The sequence below is a fragment of the Cajanus cajan genome, chromosome 4 (assembly GCF_000230855.2).
Source record: "Cajanus cajan strain Asha chromosome 4, NIPB_CcT2T_4, whole genome shotgun sequence".
NCBI classification, from domain to species: Eukaryota; Viridiplantae; Streptophyta; class Magnoliopsida; order Fabales; family Fabaceae; genus Cajanus; species Cajanus cajan.
The window spans coordinates 14,901,884-14,920,762 of NC_138520.1; the positions used below are offsets into that span (position 1 = coordinate 14,901,884).

Here is an 18,879-nt window from a genome sequence, read left to right on the forward strand (position 1 = left end):
TCATAATTTATGTTTTTTAAGATTTATATATTATTTTCTTTTTATCATTCAATTTTGAAATATTTTGAAATATAATTTGAATTTGTATTTTGGACTGCCTGATTTATATATGCAGGTTTTATATTGGGTATATCAAAAATATAAAAAATTATAAAAAAAATGCCATATTTTACGTCAGACATGGTGTGGTCCGACGTAAAATATCAGGCCCTTTTTTACGTCGGGCATAGGCATATCCGATGTAAATTTACGTCGGGCATAGACATATCCGACGTAAATTTACATCGTCTCTCAGAGGCGACGTAAATTTACGTCTCCCGTATTAACGTCAGAGCCTTTTTCCGACGTAAAAGACCCCTTTTGTACTAGTGATAAGTGTAAACACAACACTAACAACACCAGGGACACATCATCATCATCATCATTATCCTCATCCTAAAGCAAAACATTTAGAGTACACAATAACAACAAACATAATCAATTATCATACTAGCATATCAATAAGTTCCACAATCAATTCATTCCATCATTCATCTACCAAACAAGCATAGTAGACCTGCTCTGATACCACTAAATGTGACACCCTTACTACCCCAACACATATATTGTAATAATGTAAATAGACTAAGGAAATAAAATTTATTTTCAACATAGGTAAAAGGGTTCACATAAAAACCTTCATAAATATTCCTCAATATCCAAGATAATTGGAAATAAATAAATTAGAAAATGAAACATAAGAGTTTACAAATTGTTTTCGAAAGACAAGGTACAACTCCAAATCCATATAAAAATTCATGTCCTATAAATCCTATGCCTCGATGTCATAATATCAGAGCATACCCACAATTCAACTGTTGGCATTCTAGATGCCACTCATAGCCGGATCTTCCTCACCTAAAACATCCACAATTTGTACAGTGAGAAAAGAAAACATCTATATGTAAAGCACATACAAACACACAACATGTCATCTCATTATAACTCGATACTTAATAAAATATTCATAAACATTTCAATATATCATAACTCTATCAATCGTGCATCATCATCACGTCACAAGTCGCAATCACACCAATCATCACAAATCATGTAATCAACCCTATGCCAAGGTCACGCCTGTAGTATCTCTTGCCCAAGGTCGTGCCACCCCCAACATAAGCATGAGAAAGCACACATCCTACACTATGCCAAGGTCACGCCTATAGCATCTCTTGCCCAAGGTTGTGCCACCCCCGACATAAGTATGAGAAATCACACATCCTACACTATGCCAACGTCACGCCTGTAGCATCTCTTGCCCAAGGTCGTGCCACCCTTGGTGATAATGTGAGGAACCACAGTCACATAACAATCACAATCATCACAAAATCTTACTATGTCAAGGTCACGCTACCCTTCAGCCTAGGGTCGTGCTCACCCCTGACATAATGTTATGCTAAGGTCACGCTACCCTTTTAGCAGCCTAGGGCCGTGCTCACCCCTGACATAACACTGTGCCAAGGTCACGCTACCCTTTTACCAGCCTAGGGCCATGCTCACCCCTAGTCATCAGTATGAGGATCCACAATCACACCTCATTCACATTCCACACATCTCATTTCATAACTCAAATTTCATATTACATACAGATAAGTTCACACAATACAATGATTCACATACCCATCAAGCAATTCACCATGAATACACATCTATAACAATAATATTTATAAATTAATATAAAACCCAATTAATCACCAATTTAATAGATAGAATCTTAACTCAAATAATAAAACCCCCAATTTTTCTAAAACCTAACTCACAGGCACTTTTCTACAATTTCGTTTTCTCTCCCAGATCATCATTCTTACAAATTAAATATATATTTCTAATCCTCAACACATATAGAATCTAATGGGATCATCAATTCCTCAAACAAAAATAATCCAATTTTTCCAAAACCTAACTCACAGGCACTTTTCTACAATTTCGTTCTCTGTCCCAGACCATCATCTTTACAAATTAAATATATATTCATGATCCTAAATACATACAGAATCACATAAGACCAATAATTATCCAAACAGAAATAATTATAAAATTACTCATAATCCTACGAGCTTCCACTTCTACCCAATTCCCTTATGTAACTTTGCATACAAATAATCTCCTTTTCTCCCGTACCTGGATAAACAGTAGCTGAAACTAAAACAGAGTTCTCCTTGGTCTCCTCCTCTGAGTGCCTCTCGGTCTTCAAAGAGTATAGAAGGAAAAAAAGAGAGCAAAGAAGAAAAGAAGAGAGAAGTGAAAAGTGTACTTTTGGGGGTGCCAAAGTGCTCTATTTATAGGATCTGATGTGTCCAGAACGACCCGTTCCAAATTCAGAACGGCCCGTTCCAAATCCAGAACGGCCCATTCTGGACCCTTATCACGAGTAAAAATCACATTCAGAACGGCCTGTTCTGGGGTGCATTTAATACTTACAACGGTCATATTTTGGAATGACCCGTTCTCAACTCTGGAACGGCCCGTTCTTAATTAGATGAAAAGGTCATTTCTGAAAACCGGAACGTCCCATTCCCAACTAAGAATCATAGGCAAATTTAATGGTTTGGAACGGCTCGTTCCAAATCCAGAATGACCCGTTCCGAGCTACCAAAAGTAGGTCTATTTAGTAATTTGGATCGTCCCGTTCCGGGCTACTAAACCACCTTAATTGGGCTCTTGGCCCAGTGAAAATTGGGTTGTTACAGTGTTGGATGTATGATGCATTGGCATGAGTGTGTACGTGACACAATGCTGGATTTGTGATACATCGACACAAGTGTGTGTGTAACATGCTGCTGGATGTGTGATGCATTGGCTTAGGCATGTGCATGACACAATGTTGGATGTGTGATGCATCGACATGGGTGTGTGCGTGACATGGTGTTGGATGTGTGACATGGTGCATACTTAAACTGTGATGTGGTAATGGAAATTGTATAAACTTAGAATTGATCGTATGAAGTATGATTGACCGATATTTAATTAAGTATATTTATTTAATTGAGGGTCTATTTTTCGATTTTCCTATTATTATTTGTATATGAATGTCTTCTTTTCTCACCGTATATTTTGTGGTTGTTTTTAGGTGAGTAAGATCTGGATGTGAGTGGCACTCAAGGTGCCGACAGTTGAGTTGAGAGATTGCTTTGATAGTGTGACATTGGGATGAGAGATTTTATTTGATAATTTTTATTATATTTGGGCTTCATGTTCCTCTATTTAAGTACAATTGCAAACTATTATTTTTAATTTTTGATTTTTTTGATTAGGCGATTATTTGGAGGTTTCATTTGTGAACCATTTTACCCTGGATTTTGATAATTTATTCTTCATTTTATTACTATATGTGTTAGGGTAGAATGAATGTCACATTTTGTGCCATCCCAATCGATTCCACTTTGATTGAGGATGTCACTAACAACTCCATACCATGATCTCCAATGTTTGATATGATTTTTTACATTCTCCCAAGTGACTTGAATTTTGAAGTTGGTAGATAACACTATAGTTGCAACATTGTGTGCTACCCTTTTCCAAGCTTCATCACTCCCGTTGCCCAAACTTCTTTGATCTCTTAATACATCATCCAATACACATTCCATTTCCAAATCCCATGTGAAATAACTTTATGTTTCCTTGTTTTTTCTTTTTGTCATCTTTCATTTTTCCTTCAAGTTCCCTTTGGATGACTCCATTGAAGTTAATACCACCTATTAACCTATACATAAAAAATGTCGCATACAACTCACAAAGTTAACTTGATCAATCCAATGCACAATTCTTGATAATGTAAATATTTTTTTTGTAAACAAATGAAAGTTACCAAAAGCCAATATTTCAAGCAAAGTTTTCTTCAATCTAGTACATAAAAGTCCATCAAGTACATAAAAAAGTCTTTTTCCAATAGCAAATTACATAAAAAAAAAAGAACTCTCCCTAAGCACTATTTTTTCTAACTTGGTAGTTAACAAACATATTCATTGCTAATGTATCTCAAAATCTTATCCACTCCTCAATAACTTGAATAGTTGCAATAATGACATTATTTTGAACTCTTTCTCTCAACTGATTGGTTAGTTCTTCATCAATAATAGATAAGAGCTCTAAGTCTTGAACCTCTAAAAGTTTACCAATTTGTTGCTCATCTCTTATAAAATTGTGTAACACAAAACAAGCATTAAGAATTCTTATTTGTGTCTTTATATAAGAAAATGGAGTTCTTAGTATACTCCATCTTTTTTTCAATACTCCGAAAGACCTTTCTATTACATTTCATGCACTTGAATTATGAAGATTAAATAACTCCTTGAAATTTTCAGGGGTGTTTCCAATCCACTCATTCAAATGATACCTAGTCCTTTGATATAGTGTTAAGAATCTTGGACTATTAATATATCCTAAATTCACAAGAAAGTGCTTACTTACAACTTTTAAAAATGAAAATCACAACTTAGAATTAGATAAAATTAAATAAAATACTATTTACAAAATATATTACAAGTTGGAATTTCAAGTTTATTTTGATAATATAAAGCATTTAATAATAAATGAGACTCTCCTACTAACCCTTTCCACCCAAGTAACACATAAATAAACCTTAAATTTGGATCACAAGCTCCTAACACATTTGTAGAGACATCTCCCTTTCTATTACAATATTTAGATCTACTTAAGGAGAAATTATTACTAGAATATGTGTCTCATCAAGTGCTCCAACACATTTCTACAAATAACACAAGTTTATTCATATATATAGTTTTTCAAAAAGATTTATTGTAAGTTTAACTAGCCTTACAATTTATAAACTTGACTCAAACCATCTCCATTTATTTTCACTTGAACCTTCTAGATAGGTATGAAATTTCAAATAGTTTTGACTTACTTTCATTACAGTTCTCAAGACATTATTAAATTTCTTGCTTATTGTTTCTTTAGATCTACAGTAACTAAAGTGCACAACTCTATACTTGAAGGTGTGAGTAAGGATATGTAAAAACATTGTCACTGCTTCAATTATTGGAACATTTCTTGTTCTTACTAATCTCTCTCTTTCTTGTAAAATTATACAAAGCTCGAAAAATGTATTCTTATTGAGCCTTAACTATTCAATGCAATCTTTTTTCCCCTCTATAAAGACGCTTAAGGAAACTACCCAAGCAACAACAAATATGATTATCTCCTTAAACTTTTTTTTTTTTTTACATTTTCTTGAAGTAATTCTGGTATTAACTATGCTAACATCCATTTCTTCTCAATCTACACTTTGTGCAACTAATATAAGAGAGAAAAACTAAAAATAATTAAAACGGAATATAAAATATTTTCAAATATATTATATATGCCAAGTTTCTACTATGTATAAATTCATTTTAGTTTAATATGCAACATTAGCAATGATAGGTAATTAATAAATGATATGATGATAATAAAAACAAAGAAACAAAACAAGGATATTCATTCTACTACGTTAGCCACCTCAACCTCCACACATAATATTTTACAGATATTTTTGGCCCAATTCATTTTTGTATTAGGAATAACTTATATTTTGTAGTAGTCATTAAAAAAGAACTGGCTAATATAGTAATAGATCTTTATCTTATCCAATCCATTTTTGTATTAGAAGTAAATACGTATATTTTTAAAGTAGCTATTAAAAAAGAATAGGCTAATAAAGCAATAGATCTTTATCTAATTGGCATGGAGTAAGTGTGACATGAGATTTCTTTATCTTGTTGGTTAGCACATAAGGAAACCCAAATTTATGTAACTAAGACATCATATATAGCATAAGACAAAACACAACTAATTAACATTGGCAAGCTTAAGGCTTGTAATAGTTCATCTTAGAATAGTGTTTTTAGATGTTTTCCATGTTAATTCATTGAATCTCCTCTTAGCATCTGTTTATTTGTTACTTGACCTGTTTATTTGGTTGCAATTGCATTTGGTTGTGATTGCCGTTTTCAACAACATGATTGCAATCGAGGTCTAAAACTTTGCCTACCACATAGGAAATTGGTCATGTTACCTATTGCAGGTTATGACATCTTGACAATCTTAAATTTAACTTATTTTTTTGTAGTCCTTAATTAAAAGGAAAAAACTACAATTATTTTTTTACTATGAGGGATTACTACTATCATGGCGTGGGAAACCAATAATATATCATTATAATTTTGTACCAATAAAGTAATGTTGTGCAAGTTCAAAGTTAATGGCATTTTCATATAATAGCATAAGACAAAACACAACGGATTAATATTATACTAATAGTTTATGTTATGTAAAATAATAAGTACTAATCACTAAATATCCTTTATATACACAAAAATGTTGCACTATCAAACACATAACGAATAACTAGACTAGACCATCTTTAACTAAGGGAAAATGAATTTCACAAAGTTAACGTGAGTTCAAAAGAAACAAATCAACACATATCAAACACCCAAATTCAACACTCTCATATGCAAAATGAGATTCAAACAAACCCTAATTCTAACACTCTAGTTTAATTAGCTAACAATTCATGTAAACCTTTAAATCAAACCCCAAAAGAAACAAATCAACATATATTAAGCACTCAAGTTTCAATATCCAAATTTGTGCTTTGTAATGTAAACCTGTAAATTAATGGCAAGCATAATATACAAATTCTCTCTTATTTGTTTCAATTTGATTTGATTTGAAGGTCAAAATGTCTTTACTCATAAGACTGTAGTCAATAACTCAAAATATGTCTCGTACATAACAACAATCTATTAGCAACTGATCCAACAAATTAACAAACATTTAAAGTGCAGTCCAAGTTAATTATACTTTATTTGGGGTATCACTGTAGACCCCTAAAATTGTCCGGGACGGAAATAAGACTCGAAGACTCTCGAAGATCAAAGGAAAGTCAGCCAGAAGGACTCCCAGAAGACCATAGGATGACTATTTGTAGGTTTAGAGGTCTTAGAGTAGCAAAAAATAAGAAAGTGGGAGGTTTAGAGCTCAATACGGCCTCCTTGGAGTTCAGTACGGCCGTACTGCACATTTTGTACTCAATACGGCCCGTACTGGAACCAATACGGCCCGTATTGAAACCAATACGGCCGTATTGGTTGTTGTGCACTTCAATACGGGCTGTATTGAATCAATACGGCCGCATTGAAGTGTCGGCAAGTGTCGGCGCTTCAATACGGCCGTACTGAATTCAATACGGGCCGTACTGAAGTGTAAAAATGCAGTACGGACCGTATTGAACCCAGGGGCCGTACTGAGCTCCATTCCTATAAATATAGGGACATTTGGACGTCCTAAGACACTTCTACACACAGTTTTGACTCCTTCCTTGAGTATTCTGGGGTTTTTGAGCAGTGTTCTGCCCTAGAAATCTCTCTGGGAGTCGATCCGGCGAAGTTCTTGAGCCCCGAGCCATTTTGCTTGAGGATCGGACTTAGTAGAAGGGAAATCCTCCGGATTTCTATAGTTAAAATTTTCTAGGAGGGAGTGAGCAGGCTTGTAGAGCGAGGGAACACCAAAAAGCTTCCCAGTTTTATTTGAATATAAAAGCACGCTTCAAAGGTTTCTTCTTAAGTCCTTCCTTTTACTACTTTCTGTATGCATATTTAAACTGTCATCATGTAGATAGTTAATAATTGCTTAGAATAAATAGGGGTAATTTAGTAATTTTACACTGTTATTTTAGAAATAATCTGTCATAGGGAACCCGAAAGGGGCGCTGTGGGGTGCTAACACCTTCCCCACGCGTAACCGACTCCCTTACCCGACTCTGGTTGTCATGGCCGAAGTCGATTTTTGAATCGATTGCCTTAAACTTCTTTTTCCAATGTTTTGAGTAAAACATTGGTGGCGACTCCACGAACCCTCCTTTTATGAAAACCGCTAATCCATGAAGGGTCCCGCTTGGGAAAAACATGGATTGGTGAGCCTTTTAATAAAATTGTTCGTTTGATAAGGTCTCAGTTCGAGAATAAGTCATTCTAGCAATCCACATTTTTCAAACAAATAAACGAGTCCAACCATCCCTCGCGAATGCCGGAAGCCCGCTCCGGGCCGGTGGCGACAGATGGCGACTCCACTGGGGAAGCCTCGAGAGTCAGTCCCATTTAGTGACAAATTATTTTTAACAAATAATAGTTAAAATTACTTTATTACCCCTTGATTGTATGATAATATGATTTATTTTGTGGCTTTAAATAACTGTTGTATGTTTAAATTCCGCAATTGTTTGAAATACAAACTGTACACAAACCTTTGCACACAACAGTTCCCTCTATACCCGGGGGCATGAGTGGTAATCCATAGGGAGTGGATGTTAGTACGGCCGGTTGATGGGTTTATAGGAGCCTATGAGACCGTTGTCGGAAAACATCACTCAAGGTGATAACCATGAACTTGAGTCCGACGGTGCGTTGGAACTTTCCATCAACCTACGACGAGAGGAATTGGGTCCCTATAATGGGGGCACCTTGGGGGCCTTTGACCAAGTGAGAACAGTTAGATCCTCCTTGAATATGCACTTTTCTGCAGGAGACCCCTACCTCGTAATTCGCTCGTGACTGTTCGTGGATGAGTGAATTGTGTGTGCATTGTTTATGTGACATTGTATGAGCATACATTGCATTCTTTAAACATACAACATCCCTAGTAAAATAAAAATAAATAGAAATAAGGATCTTCTAGTGCATGGTGTTAACATCTACCCTCATCACATTCATGTAGGTAGTTTCCCTTTTCACCCAAAAAATACAAAAAAAAAAAAAAAAAAAAAAAAATACCCAAAAAAAAAAAAAAAAGAAAAAAAAATATTTATCCAAACCAAGCAATATCATGCATCATCCTAGGAACATCCTAAAAACATGATAATGCTTAGTTAAATAAACACTATGCATGCATATTCATCTACATCATCTCATATCATGCATCTAGATCATGGAGAGATCTAGGAGTCATTCATACATCTCTCCTAGTATTCCGTTAATAAATATTAATAAAAGAAAGAAATAATCGATGCGTATGTTCAAGATGGATCGCACGCCATTCGTTATCAAGTGTAAGCCAACAACCGCGCCAAGCGAGCGCACGTCAACTCCATTGTTGGTAACCAAGACGAACAAAGGGGAAGGTCCAACACCGTTAAGGATCATCGCTCCAAGGCCTTTTCCCTACAAATCGAATAAGGCTGTGCCATGGATATACGACATCCATTCTTCTGCCGACAGCGATATTTCCAACATCGCTGGACTTGGGGGCATGACTAGGAGTGGCAGGATCTACACTCCCAAAGATCTTCATGATAAAACCCCCAAGAATAAAGAAAAAGAAGAAAAGAAAACCGAGGAAAAAGAATCCGAGGAGGAGACTGATGAGCTGTTAAAGTATATCCGACAGAGCGAGTACTCCATCGTGGATCAACTTCATAGGACGCCAGCAAAGATTACGCTGTTGTCGTTGATCCTAAGCTCCGAACCGCATCGGCAAGCTCTGTTGAAAGTCTTGAACGAGGCATATGTGTCGCACACTATCTCCCAAGACAAGTTTGAGGGGATTGTTAGTCACATTACGACTAATGATCACCTCTCTTTCACCGATGAAGAGATCCCCGCTGAGGGACCAAACCACAACAAGCCCTTGCACATCTCTGTAAAGTGCAAGGAGTATCACATCGCTAAAGTCTTGGTAGATAATGGATCTTCCTTGAACGTGATGCCTAAAAGAACTCTTGATCAAGTGGTAATCAAGGGAGTCCAAATGCGCCCGAGCAACGTGATCGTTCGAGCCTTCGACGGTTCTAAGAGAAGAGTGGTGGGAGAGATCAATCTCCCAATCCAAATTGGACCCACTATCTTTAATGTCGAATTCCAAGTGATGGACATTACTCCGGTATACAGCTGTCTCCTTGGCCGACCTTGGATTCATGATGCAAAAGCTGTACCCTCTACGCTCCACCAGAAAGTCAAGTTCATAGTAGGTGACAAACTGGTGACTGTACAAGCTGAAGATGACATACTCATCAGCAAGCCAGCGGCTATACCTTACGTGGATGCAGCAGAGGAAGCTTTAGAAACCGCCTTCCAAGCATTGGAAATTGCCAATGTTGAAACATTTCCCCGAGAAATGAAGAAGGTAGCTCATATGCTCACAAAGAACGGATACTTGCCAGGACAAGGATTAGGCAAGGACTCCCAAGGAATCCCGGAGCTACCCATTATCAAGGATAATCCGGGGAAACAAGGGTTAGGATACAACCCTGTTAAAGATCAAAGAACGAAGAGGAATCAAGATCCTTCTCGACGTTCTTTAAGCCAGATCTTTAGGAAGGCCGGTTCACAAGCATCAAGGCCGGTCGTCGTCATCAAGTGCTCTTCTCCTTCCGATAGGGATGTATAGACCTGATGACTATTAGAGATTACTCCTCGGGAACAGCCCGACCCCCGAGTGTCGATAGGGCACATGTTTCCTCTAGATTATAATAAAATCATTCTTCATTGCTTCTTTTCTTGCTTGCAATAAAATTCTGAACCACATTATTTTTAACCCTGTTTGAATAAACATGAATGAGGTTAAAATCATCTTAATGATAATAAACCCACATCATTTTTATGTGGAGGTGTGTGTGACAACTTGGAGCACCCTCCCTTGGCCTCGACAAGTGCCATCATGGGTAAAAAGAAATCTTTCAAAATAGAAGAAGCTCGGCAGGAAACCCAAAAAGGGGACTGCGCAAAAATAAGAGCAAAAGACCCGCTAGGAATCCCACGAAAGGGTGACCTAGGCAAAAGTTAGGGTTACAAAAATAAACAAAAACAAAGGTCCGCTAAAACGCCACAAAAGGGTGTTTTAGGCAAAAATAAGGACAATCAAAAAAAAAAAGAAATCCATGATGGTACCATGAACCGAATTCAAAAAGAAAGGTTCAAGGGAAGTTATCCAAGTTGTCAAAGCACAATCATTAATAACAAAGATGTGCTTAACCTCATAAGTGTTTAATCAAACAAGCCTAAACACTTAAGCCTACCATTGGCCAAGCCATTCTTACAAAAACCATTTTTCAAAAAAAATAAATAATCCCCTCTAAAACACAAACTTTTGAAAAATATACCCTTTCCTTCTTTTCTCTCTTGCCCCAACGATTTTTGAATAATCTAGTGGAAACATGGAGATATAGTGGTCAATAGGAAGGTTGACACATCTTCTAAAGAAAGGGAAGGATCATTTGGTTGATGACACCAAATCTCAAACATAATATGCATCATTCCTCGGTAACAGCAATCGGCAGAGCACAGTCCGTCTGGAGGAATGGCAAAATCCAAAAACGCATCGGTTAATTCTTTTGAAAAAAGAATCAAATAGAATTAGGTGCATCATACTGCATACATGCATACAGATGATAGGTGTACTGGAAGATCACTTATTCTCTGTTTATTGAAAAAAACAAAAAAAATAAAAAAATATAAATTTCAGAAAAACAATGCGCCCGTACCATGTTCAGTACACCCGTACCAAAATTAGGGTTATGAACAAATTTTCAATTCAATACGGGCATACTGAAATGGATACGGCCGTATTGGCCATAAAGAAATTTTCAAAGACCTCGTCATGAGGCAATTGCATAAAATAGAAAAAATAGAAAAAAATTGCTTGTGTATGACAGCGGCAAACAAAATGCAAAGATTCAGAAAATCAACAGCGTCATACAGAATAACTGAGCCTGGAGAGGCTCGCCGAAAGAATACTCTCAGAATAACTGAGCCTGGAGAGGCTTGCCGAAAGAATACTCTCAGAATAATTGAGCCTGGAGAGGCTTGCCGAAAGAATACTCTCAGAATAATTGAGCCTGGAGAGGCTCGCCGAAATAATACTCTCTCATAATAACTGAGACATTTCTGTACAGAAAAAGCCGAAAAACAACAGAAAAGGCAAAAATACAAAAAAAGCCAAAAAATGACAAAAAAGGCAAACATACAGAAAAAGTCAAAAGACGACAAAAAAAGACAAAGATTTCATATCTTTCAGAATAACTGAGCCTGGAGAGGCTCGCCGAAATAATACTCTCAGAATAATTGAGCCTGGAGAGGCTTGCTGAAATAATACTCTTTCAGAATAATTGAGCCTGGAGAGGCTCGCAGAAATAATACTCCCCAGAGAAACCTCAGCTCGCGCTCAGAACAAATCCCCAGCGAGAGCTATCAAAGCAAGATCGACAAAATTCCCAATGGAAGTACGATCTCCCTAGCAGAATATCCAAGTCAAAGGACTTAAACTTCCTCAGTGAAGATAGCTCTCCAACTCAAGTGTTGAGTGAGGCTAAGCCTGCAGAGGCTTCCTAAATAATACTCTGGGATACAATAAGATCCCCAAATCCCCAATCGCCTACTCAGAGGCATCCCTGCAAAAGGAGAAAAATTCAAAAATATCAATAAATATTCCCCAGGCGGAATTCGGCATCCAGCCAAACACCGAACCTCAAGATAATTCGCCTACTCAAGAGGCACCCCTTCAAAAAGAGAAAAAAATCAAAAAGATCAATAACTATTCCCCAAGCGGAATGCGGCATCCAGCCAAGCACTAAACATCAAGATTATCTGCCTAACAGAAGAGGCCAGTCAAGAAATGAATGACAAAAATCCCCAGCGGATAACAGCCTACACAGAGGCAATAAAAATCCTAAAAATCAAAAAGAGTCACCCGAATAAGGATAACCGGGATACTCCACCAATGTCAAAGGACGTCAGCCAAACATAAGGCATCGCTCAACTCAGAGAGAAAGAGCATCTGTGTCTATACCCCAAGGAGTCAGAAATTCCCCAAGGGTACCAACAATGCAATGCAAGTTGGGGCACAGGAACCTGTGAATGACTGCGCATCCCCTAGACGGATCCCTGCGTTATCCAGCCCTCAGTGGCACAAAAATCAAAAACAATCGTCGAAGCAGCATCGTGGACTGTGGAGACAAAATCAACATCCAGAATCCCCAGCGGATAACAGCCTACACAGAGGCAGCACAAATCAGAAAATCAAAAAAGAGATACCCGAATAAGGACAACCGGGATACTCCACCAACGTCAAAGGACGTCAGCCAAACATAAGGCATCGCTCAACTCAGAGAGGAAGAGCATCTGTGTCTACACCCCAAGGAGTCAGAAATTCCCCATGGGTACCAACTAAGCAAAGCAAGTTGGGGCACAAGAACCTATGAATGACTGCACATCCCCTAGACGGATCCCTGCGTTATCCAGCCCTCAGCGGCACAAAATCAGAAAAAACTGTCGAAGCAGCATAGTGGAATGTGGAGACAAAACCATCACAGAACCCTGGAGAGGGTAAACTCGCATTGCCGAAGTGATCAGAAGACGCGGACGCAGACCCTGGAGAGGGCAAACTCAAGTACCGAAGTGTTCAGAAAACATGGAGGTATGCAACTTCCGGCTCGGGCGTCGAGTGAAGTTGTATCTGGAGAGACCGTACTCGCAGCTTCCGGCTAGGGCGTCTAGTGAAGCTAACCCTGGAGAGGGCAAACTCAAGTACCGAAGTGTTCAGAAAACATGGAGGTATGCAACTTCCGGCTCGGGCGTCGAGTGAAGTTGTATCTGGAGAGACCGTACTCGCAGCTTCCGGCTAGGGCGTCTAGTGAAGCTAACCCTGGAGAGGGAAAACTCAAGTACCGAAGTGTTCAGAAAACATGGAGGTATGCAACTTCCGGCTCGGGCGTCGAGTGAAGTTGTATCTGGAGAGACCGTACTCGCAGCTTCCGGCTAGGGCGTCTAGTGAAGCTAACCCTGGAGAGGGCAAACTCAAGTACCGAAGTGTTCAGAAAACATGGAGGTATGCAACTTCCGGCTCGGGCGTCGAGTGAAGTTGTATCTGGAGAGACCGTACTCGCAGCTTCCGGCTAGGGCGTCTAGTGAAGCTAACCCTGGAGAGGGAAAACTCAAGTACCGAAGTGTTCAGAAAACATGGAGGTATGCAACTTCCGGCTCGGGCGTCGAGTGAAGTTGTATCTGGAGAGACCGTACTCGCAGCTTCCGGCTAGGGCGTCTAGTGAAGCTAACCCTGGAGAGGGCAAACTCAAGTACCGAAGTGTTCAGAAAACATGGAGGTATGCAACTTCCGGCTCGGGCGTCGAGTGAAGTTGTATCTGGAGAGACAGTACTCAAACAAAGTCTGGAGAGACAGTACTCAAACAAAGTCTGGAGAGACAGTACTCAAGGTCTGGAGAGACAATACTCAAGGTCTGGAGAGACAATACTCAAGGTCTGGAGAGACGGTACTCAACCATCAGCGTCATCAGAGGTGCGTTGGTGTTCAACTTCCGGCTCGGGCATCGAGTGAAGTTGACCCTGGAGAGGGTAAACTCAGATACCTAGGATGTCAGAAGCGCCGAGGTATGCATCAACCTGGAGAGGCTACTCAACAATTTTCCACCGGAAGACATTACAAGTCAGAAGGTTGGCACATCACCCGGACAATTGGGTCAACTCCTTTACTTGTCAGCCGGTACACCAAAAGGCCGTCCGACTAAGTAAAGGGGGGGCAGCTGTAGACCCCTAAAATTGTCCGGGACGGAAATAAGACTCGAAGACTCTCGAAGATCAAAGGAAAGTCAGCCAGAAGGACTCCCAGAAGACCATAGGATGACTATTTGTAGGTTTAGAGGTCTTAGAGTAGCAAAAAATAAGAAAGTGGGAGGTTTAGAGCTCAATACGGCCTCCTTGGAGTTCAGTACGGCCGTACTGCACATTTTGTACTCAATACGGCCCGTACTGGAACCAATACGGCCCGTATTGAAACCAATACGGCCGTATTGGTTGTTGTGCACTTCAATACGGGCTGTATTGAATCAATACGGCCGCATTGAAGTGTCGGCAAGTGTCGGCGCTTCAATACGGCCGTACTGAATTCAATACGGGCCGTACTGAAGTGTAAAAATGCAGTACGGACCGTATTGAACCCAGGGGCCGTACTGAGCTCCATTCCTATAAATATAGGGCCATTTGGACGTCCTAAGACACTTCTACACACAGTTTTGACTCCTTCCTTGAGTATTCTGGGGTTTTTGAGCAGTGTTCTGCCCTAGAAATCTCTCTGGGAGTCGATCCGGCGAAGTTCTTGAGCCCCGAGCCATTTTGCTTGAGGATCAGACTTAGTAGAAGGGAAATCCTCCGGATTTCTATAGTTAAAATTTTCTAGGAGGGAGTGAGCAGGCTTGTAGAGCGAGGGAACGCCAAAAAGCTTCCCAGTTTTATTTGAATATAAAAGCACGCTTCAAAGGTTTCTTCTTAAGTCCTTCCTTTTACTGCTTTCTGTATGCATATTTAAACTGTCATCATGTAGATAGTTAATAATTGCTTAGAATAAATAGGGGTAATTTAGTAATTTTACACTGTTATTTTAGAAATAATCTGTCATAGGGAACCCGAAAGGGGCGCTGTGGGGTGCTAACACCTTCCCCACGCGTAACCGACTCCCTTACCCGACTCTGGTTGTCATGGCCGAAGTCGATTTTTGAATCGATTGCCTTAAACTTCTTTTTCCAATGTTTTGAGTAAAACATTGGTGGCGACTCCACGAACCCTCCTTTTATGAAAACCGCTAATCCATGAAGGGTCCCGCTTGGGAAAAACATGGATTGGTGAGCCTTTTAATAAAATTGTTCGTTTGATAAGGTCTCAGTTCGAGAATAAGTCATTCTAGCAATCCACATTTTTCAAACAAATAAACGAGTCCAACCATCCCTCGCGAATGCCGGAAGCCCGCTCCGGGCCGGTGGCGACAATCACTAATCAACTTCTAGTTTTCTTTAGCTTTGCTTAGCAATGGTGCTACTAATTATACCTCTCATTCTTTGCTTGAAGATGATGTTTTGTTGCAACATTTATGTAATAATGTTGTTTGTTTCCACTTTATAGGCCCTTTTGAATATTTAATAACAAAGTAAAACATAAATGAATAAAAAGTAATGACGTGAAATTAAATCAAAACATTAAAACAAATTCAAAATTTATTTGCTTCATTTCAACTTTCAAAATATAAACAAAATGATTAAGTTATAACTTTATTCACTTGATTTAATTTCATTACGCGCCTCTAATTATGAGGAAAAATGAAAATATTAATAATTTAAGATGATTAAAACTTGACAAATCTATATAAAGAAATAAGGGAAAAAGCATAGTTGCCTAAGATGTGGAATATCACAACATTATAGGAATTTATAATTACAACAATAATAAATCTACTCCTTAAACTTAGCTAATTACAACAATAACCATTTTACCCCATAAAGTTAGCTAATAATAACTCATTCTAGCAACACATGCAAAAAAAATACAACATGATAAACTAACAAGTTGATGCCACTACTAGTTTTATCAACTCTTTAATCAGTACAAAAAATATGGATGAACTCAAATTTGTGGACAAATTACATAACAATTGAAAGCACAAGTCAAGAAAAAAAATGCAAAAAAAAACCTCAATTGCATGATAACAAAAAGAGAAAAAAGACTCAATTATACAATCACAACAAAGTATAATTAGTTCAACAAGCAAAACCGAATCAAAATCACAACCAAACAACCAACTAAAAGAAATTAATCGATAAACAATCGTCCAAATTATAAGGGAAAAAGCTAATTAAAATCAATCAATATATGAAGTCAATGAAATCATACATAAAATAAAACATGAAAATTGAAAACAAAACCCTAGTTCGATAACAAATTCAATAAGAAATCAAATGGAACCTTAGATCTAAAAGAAAAGAGAGACAAACCAGAGGTGAAGAAATAGTGTGAATTGCAAGAGAGTAAGCGAGAATCGAAAGAGAGCTTGGGTCACAAGAGAGATTCTAGTTGCCAACCAGGAAAGAGCAAGAAAGTTGGGTCGCAAATGAGAGAGAGATGGTTGCGAATGAGGAGGAGTCTGAGCGCTCCACGTGAGTGAGAAAGTGTAATTTTAATTTCTTTACTTTTTGTTGGAATTTCAGATTTTATTATTTTAGTTAATTGAAATACTCCATAAAAATATGAGAATTTAAAATTCTTTTAAAATAACTTATCCAAACAACAAATTTTATGATGAAGTATTTTAATTTCCTTAAAAAAAATGAATTACTTCATTAAAATGATTCATCCAAACACACTATAAAGCTTAAAGAAAGCTTAGGCCTTCTATCTTCATCATGAGTCCATTCTTCTCGCATTATTTTTGACATACTCCTTGTAATAGGACCTTTAGGGGAGGTGAGTGCCGCAATCGTGAGTGAGCTAATGGGAGAGCAGTGATGGAAGTACCCAAAGTATCGTTAAGCTCTATGGGCCACTATTAGATACTCATGGACTAAAAAGTTAGCTTCCGCCGCTAAGGGAGGTTAAACTATGACAACCTGTATCCCATATACCATTATGCAAGTAAACATATAGGAAGAATGATTAAAGGTTTGAAATAACTTCAAACAAGGAAAATAATTCATCATAAGACTTCTAAGGGTAGAGAAAGTCACATTTAGAACACATGAACCAAACTAATAAAATAATGAAACATGTGGCCAAAACAAAGTCATTACAAGTAAAAGAACTAACATAAGTCCTAAGATAACAGTCTCAAATTACAAAATAAATATTAACTATGAACTCCAATGTTACATCTTATTAGAGCTCAACCCATCATTACAAACATAAAGTATAAACCTCATCTTTCACATCATCATCAAGATGACCCTCACTTGCAAAACACACACAAGATATACAAGAATAAAAGAAAAAGGACTGAGAAACATCTCACTATAACTATTGGTGTGAGATTAAGCCAGATAGTCACACCACAAATACATAACACATGTAATAGCTAAATCAACATAGCATTGGCAACAATTACAACTTAAGAATAAGTCAACATAATAACAAATCATGATTCACACAAATGCAATGGATGCGGACTTCACTAGTCTATATGCATATGGCACTAGTAAAACATTTTATCCCTATCCAAAGTCACACTTAGAGTAACCTACGAGAACATGTCAGGTCAAGCCATCATATCACTTCACACTAGGAGGAGCTACATTAGGGCACGTTGAGACAACAGGGCCACGTAAGTCACACTCCATGCAAACAAATGGATGAAACTAAAGGATCATAAACCTAGCTACCTCTAAGGTCATGAATCCCCTAACTTACACAAATGGGACCATCTCTGGAATTGCATTTTGTATCATACCCTTTACACAAAATTCTTATGCTTATGATGCATGTCACACAGAACTTAATGCATAATTCATGTTATACCATCATCATGAGTACACATCACATATCTTATTCAAATCACTACCAGGAAATCATGCCTAGACTTTATTTGACTAAGCATCAACTTAGATTTCACATTATGTGACCATTGCATGGTCCACACACAAGCACAACATGTTGTAGCGTACAAGTGTCATAGATCCATAACTCAAATGTAATATTGTCCACAACATCCTCTAACAACACCTCAAATAGAGTCATTATAAAATAATTGAATCTTATGTTAATACTTCAACCATAGTCACCAGGAGACTAATGCCAAACTAATTGTTTAAATTAATAACTTAATTATTACTCTTGCAACACTATTGGTATCACACATTAATTTCTTAGGCATCTCTATCACCAAGTTACTAACAATTAACTCACATCATAATTTATTTATAATTATTCCCTCCCACAATTCCTCTTTCTTAAACATTAATGTAAGTACCTCAAACCTTCCAAGATCAAACACTTTCAAGGTAAAACAATTTACTATCACCTCTTGCAAACTATTTTTTCATAACTTTATCTTTTATGATCTCTTACGGTC

At 37.8% G+C, this 18,879-nt stretch overlaps 1 long non-coding RNA gene across 1 annotated transcript; it reads right to left on the reverse strand.

Annotated features, from left to right (window-relative positions):
• Positions 1-695: 695 nt before the first annotated feature.
• Positions 696-18,090, reverse strand: LOC145957026 (uncharacterized). The gene is made up of 2 exons (XR_014433461.1): positions 16,814-18,090; positions 696-897 (listed from the first exon to the last, which is right to left on the reverse strand). It is a non-coding gene; the product is annotated as an uncharacterized LOC145957026 (long non-coding RNA).
• Positions 18,091-18,879: the final 789 nt, after the last annotated feature.